Consider the following 6,494-nt stretch of genomic DNA (forward strand, 5'->3'; position numbering starts at 1 on the left):
TCCGAAACTCAGTTCCGACTGTGTTTCGTACCATTTCTTAGTGTAAACTGGCCTTTACACTTGCAGGACTTAATCTTTATGAATAATTCCGCGATGCGATATTTCGCATCACTCCTCAGTGACATCATCTAAACTGTTGATCTTCCAGATCAAATGGATCATGTGCATCCCTCTTCACTTCTCTATTCTTCCACTTAAATTAAATTTTATGCCATTTCTTTGAATTTCTATTGTTTATGAGTTTCTTCAAGGTTTCGGCCTTCCGCTTCCGCTGCACACTATCTCTGAGCTTAACCAGCGAGTTCTCACTTCGCTCCTTCTATCCAGAGCTTCACTCTGCCTCTTCAATTGGATTATAAGATCCTTTTATGATTCCTATGAATCATTTTGCTCTCCTTGAGCATTCTATAGAACTCTGTCTGCAACTTGTTACAAAACCTACGAGTTCACACCACAATCAATCATAAAACACTCAATTCACACACTTTGACACAGTCAGGAATAACACCATGTATATATATGCATAACCAAAAGATTACATTCGAGACTTCTCTGTCTCGTACAGGCATGTTCTTTTGCTATCAGTAGCCTCCTCTTGCACTTTGCGCGTAGGCTTACATATATGACAGTGAGTTCTGTTGAACTCATCCTGGTTTGACTGCTAGCTCTATTGAACCAACTCTTAGATGTACTTTATCCTCTATGTCCACTTCTAATTCATTAAATTCTTAAAAGTTCTCTCTCGCTCCTAGAATCATGAAACTGCTTAAAGAGTTATATTTGACTTTTAACTCTTTATCATTATTAACCACTCATGTTCTCATTTATTTGAAAGCATTTACAACTTCCTCTAATTATCTAATTAAATCACATTAAGCCTAAAATTACATTAACTTGAAACTTTAGGAAACTAATTCTCTAAAGTTACATGACCCCTATGTCTAATTATTTGCAATGATTTTCTCTTGGGTGAATGCTCCTACATCAATAGCTAGCTAAGATATGCTAAGGGGCTGCTTACATAGTGAATAACATAATTCGTTAAAAAACACAATTTTCGTAACGTTTTGAGTTTTTTTTTACTTCTTGATCTTCTATAAGCCTATTCATAAACTATTATGACTAATGTTTTCTCTGGTCCTTATTCTTTTCTTTTATTTTGTTCATAAACTTAAAGCACCTCTAGTGTCACTTAAGAAAATCTTAAAAATCTATTTGGATTATGATATGAGATGGCACTGCCACTAATATATGATCTTATTTCTAAAACTTAGGTCTAGTAAGATTCTTTCGAAATCAAAGAATATGTAAGCTTTTCAGGTACCACAATTATTTATGTTGTAACTTTCACAAACATTTAAATCAGAGCATGCTCCTCTTCTTGTTAGAGTTGGGAAACATGTCATCTATATTTTTTACATTTTTATATTTAACCTTTTTCTCGGAGATCGTTTTGTTGATGCTTGCATACTTACATATACAAAGCTTTCCTTTCAATACCTAATAATATTAGATTCCAATCTATATCGACGAATTTATACTTATACGTATGCCAACATTCAATTTAAGTGCCAAGACTGCGGAAATTTTTTTGATATAATATACAAAGAAGCTCCATAGTTTCACCCCCACCGAATTCCTTTCTCGATAATGAAATAGGCATAGGATAGTCCAAAAACAATTACACTTCAGTTTTATATATATATATATATATATATATAAAAGTTTAATATAGTAAATAAACAAAGCAAATAAAGTTTAATTTTTCTTTTTCAATATATTAAAAAAAATTGAAGTAGATTTCAGTTTTTTATAACAAATAACTACCCATTAGACTTCTATAATTTTAATTTACTACTAATTACATTTATGTAATTTTAATTTAGTTATTAATAATTAAATATTTAAATTTATATTTAAATAAATTTTAGTCTAATTATATTATAATTTCACTCGAAAATTATGGCCAATTGGAAAAAGCTTGCATTTTTGATAATGGAGAAATTATCAATCCAGCAAGTGAGAGCCTTGGTTGACAGCCACATTACGTGAGCATGGTAATTTCCCATTAATGTCTACCTGACAGTTGGTCTCTGATATATGGATTTCGTTAAGGATTTGACTATTGTCAGGTCTATCACATAAGAATTAATGACATAGTTATAATATTTTTTTTTACTTTATATTTTTTTATGGAAATAGTAGTGATGGGAACTGCAATCTATATTCTCTTATTACACAAAAGCACAATATTTCGTTTACCAACTGAAAAGGTATTTATGGTTCTCTATCGATAACATATTTTAAGCGTTTATTGTACTTTGTCCAAATTTGTGGTAGTAAGTGAAATAGAAAAGAAACTAGTAAACCATATAAAATTATATAAGATATGATATTCGCCATAAATAAATTTATATATTTATTAATCTATAATGCAGAATTATTAAATATCATAATAAATAAAGTTGAGCGTAATATTATTTAATTTAAAATAAATAAAATTAAAATAAACAGTTAATTGGATTAAAATTAAAGTGATTTATTAGTTATATATAATAACATATAGTTAAAGGATATTATAGATATTTAGTAAAGAAATATATTTTGTTTATTTGTCTCAAATATTTTAGATATAGTATTACTATAGGTTGACATTTAAATGGAAAATATTAATGATGTTTGATATTATTATTTTATTTTTATATTATATATATATATATAAAGGGTATGAGAAAAAGGAAAGGTTAAGTTTATTATCTTATCCATTACATTTTGTACTTTTATTTTTAAAGGACATTTTGGGTGGAGAGTATGCTCAAAGAGCCAAAGAACTATAGTCAAAGGATTGTCCAATTAAAAGCTCAACAACTGGTGATCTTGGTTTCCCAACATAGTTTCAAAGGTATATATTGTGTTCATTGTGCCTTGAATGGTTTTGATATTACTATGTCTAAGAAAAAAATATGTGTTTGAGAGTTAGTAAAAGCTCTTCTTTATATTTAAACTACTACTTGAAATAGGATTAATGGTTTATTGGTGAGTATGCAAGAATGGTTCCAAATTTCATTCTAGATGAGTATTTTGAAAGCCACCAAGAGCAAACTAATAATTGAGTATATTAAACCAATTCATTAAATAAATAATTATGGTAACTAAAGAAAGTAATTTGGTTTTAATAAGGCATTTAGAGTGTGACTGACATGTACATTGCACTAGTAACCTAGATAGTATTAAGAGAAAAATTGTAGGAGCTCACACATGAGAGGATTTAATAAATCCTTGTGGATCTGATCAATATTAATAATGCTTGTTTACGAGCATAGTAAAAATAAAAACTTATGCCTATCATTTTATATATGTGTGTGAGTTGACTAGGGGAGGACAAGTCCTAAGTTGCATTAATAAGTCTTGTTTGGAACAGATAATTGAACATTTCAAAATGGTGAAGATGTGGAGAAATCTAGGTCAAGGAGGACCGTCCCAAGGACATCCTACAAATAACCCATTACCATTTCCAGAGTTGGCTCTCATCTTTCATTCCCTAGAAGAAACTAATGAAACTTTAAGAGGGCGCGAAACAATTGAAGTGGAAGTGGAGCACCCTCCATCAGGGTTGGGAAATCTTGAGGGATCAAGGGCCTCTAATAGAGGACCTCCAATCGAAGACATTACTAGGGAGCTCCAAAAGATTAAGCTCCTAGATTTTAGTGGAGGTCGTTCCATGCATCACTTGTTGGGGATGTGGGGGACCTCATTACCAACGTGACTGTCCTAAGTTACAAACTGGTAACAACCATAGAGAAGGGAAATCACCAATGTGGGATCAAGTAGCCACCATCAAATCTATCCAGAAGTTTATAACCAACAAGTTGAACACCAATCTTCCACGGTAGAAACCTCAAGTATGATAAACAAACTAAAAGTTAAAAAAAATGATTTTAGTGCTATAGATAGTTTCATTTCACCAGTTGCATTAGAAAAGTGTGGGTTGGCAGCCTATGAGCACGATGTCTTTAAGCAAGTTGAGAAGGCTTCTGGGATAAAACAGGAAGTAGGACCTAGTGTTGACCAATGTTAGGTGAACCTCGGGGTATGTATAACTAAGTTGAAGGCATACATCACAACATTGGGGACGTACAATGTAATTATTTGTATAGACTGGCTAGAATCTCATCAAGATGTGGTAGATTATTTCAAAAAGAGGGTGATTTTTTTAGATGATGAACGTAGGTCAATTGAGATTTGTGGTATCAAGAGAGGAGTGTCCCTACGATTCATCTCCATGATTAAGGTAAAATATTATCTCCAAAAAGGTTGCAAACTATATGTGGTCGAGGATGTAAGTGACCAGAAAAGACCCTCCCTAGATCAACACCTAATTTTGTTAGAGTTCAAGGATGTTTTTCCTAAGGAATTTCCTAGATTACCTCTTGTAAGGGAGATTGATTTCACAATCGACCTAAAACATGGTGCAAAACCAATATCTAGGGCACCCTATAGGATGATAGCTCCAGAACCTTTTGAGTTGCAAATGCAGTTAAAAGAGCTTTTAGATTTGGGATTTATTGGACCTAGTATTTCACCTTGGGGTGCACTAGTGATTTTCGTCAGGAAGAAGGATGGTTTCTTAAGGCTATTCATAGATTATAAGGACTTGAGTAGAGCCAGAATCAATAATAGGTACTCGATACCTAGAATAAATGACCTATTTGATCAAATGAAGGGAGCAGTAATTTTCTCAAAGATCGATCTATGATCTGGATACCACCAATTCAGGATTAGAGAAGGTGACATGTCAAAAACCAAATTTTGAACTCGTTTTGGGCACTACGAGTTCGTAGTTGTTCCATTTGGTTTGACCAATGAACCAACAATATTCATGAGCCTCATGAATGGTGTGTTCAGGAAGTATTTGGACCAATTTGTGCAAGTCTTTCTAGATGACATTCTTGTGTATTCCAAGAATGAAAATGAGCATGAAGAGCACCTAAGTGTTGTATTGACTTGCTGAAGGGAAAATCAATTATATCGAAAATTGTAAAAATTTTCCTTCTTTCAAAAGAAAATTCATTATCTTGGGCACATCATTTCATGAGAAGGGATTTAAATTGAATTGGAAAAGACAAAGGCCATAATGGATTGGCTAGTACCAAAAAATTCTCATAGGTGCATAGTTTTATGGGGCTAGCAAGTTATTATCACAAGTTTGTGGAAGTGTTTTCAAGGATTCCAAAGACATCACCACATTACAGTGAAAAGGGGTTAGGTATGAATGGACATATGAATGTGACACTGCATTCACTGAACTAAAGAGGTTACTAACTAGTGCACCAATCATTCGAGTACCATACATGGAAAAGACTTCACTGTTTGAACCGATGCTTCGAAGCAAGGATTGGGAGCAGTATTGATGCAAGAACACAGAGTTATAGCTTACGCGTCTAGAAATTTGAAGAAACATGAAGAGTTGTATGCTACCCATGAAATAGAGTTAGCAGCAGTGATGTTGGCTTTGAAACTGTCAAGACACCACCTCATTGGGAGAAGCTTTGCGTTAAGAACAGATCATCAAATCTTGAAAAACCACTTCACTCAAAGGGATTTGAATTCCAGATAGAGGCGATAGAGAGAATTCATGAGTGAGTATGATTTTGGAATCTCATACATTAAGGGAAAGGAGAATGTGGTGGCCAATGCAATAAGCGCGGGGCCACAAACCTTCTCCCTAGTATCCTTGAGGGCCACTTTGAGGGAACGTGTGTTGGGGAAACTCTTTGAAGATAGTTCATATCTAAAGGTTATATTATCACTCCATAGTCGGAAGCAAATAGAACCAAAGTTTGAGTGATATGTCCTTGAACTAGATGGAATATTGAGATTTCAAGGGAGAATGTACATACCTAAGGAAGGGGTTCTAAGAAGAACCTTCGTCGAAGAGTCACATAGAGAAATCTATTGTGCACATTGTGGAGTGAAGAAGATGTATGCAGACATGAAGAAAATATTCTTTTGGATAGCATGAAGCACGACAGAGTCTAGTTTGTTGCCAAATGTCTTGAATGTCAACGAGTGAAGGTTGATCATCACCATCCAGCAGGACGAAGTTGTCATCTCCTTTTATAGGACCTTTTAGGATCAAGGAGAAGATTGGACTAGTTGCATATCATCTTGTACTACCATCCTATTTGCATAAAACTCATGATTTTTTTCATGTATCTATTTTACAACATTATGTTTTTGATGAATATCATAAAATGGATTGGAGAGAATTGCAGGTCTCTAACGTGGGAACCATATTGGTCGAACCATTATGCATATTGGACCGTAGGGTTCAACAACTCAGATGTCACATGGTGAACCTTGGTGATTTCTAATGGGACAAGTATAGCCCATGATTGGTTACCTAGGAGGATGCAGAGACTATACGTCGTGACTACCACTCACATTCTGAGCCTCTGTGATCCTCATTTTGACTTAGATATATACCTATGTTA

Source organism: Pinus tabuliformis, chromosome 4_1, assembly GCF_031772625.1.
Source record: "Pinus tabuliformis cultivar Carrire ecotype Pingquan chromosome 4_1, CPIR1, whole genome shotgun sequence".
Taxonomy (NCBI): domain Eukaryota; kingdom Viridiplantae; phylum Streptophyta; class Pinopsida; order Pinales; family Pinaceae; genus Pinus; species Pinus tabuliformis.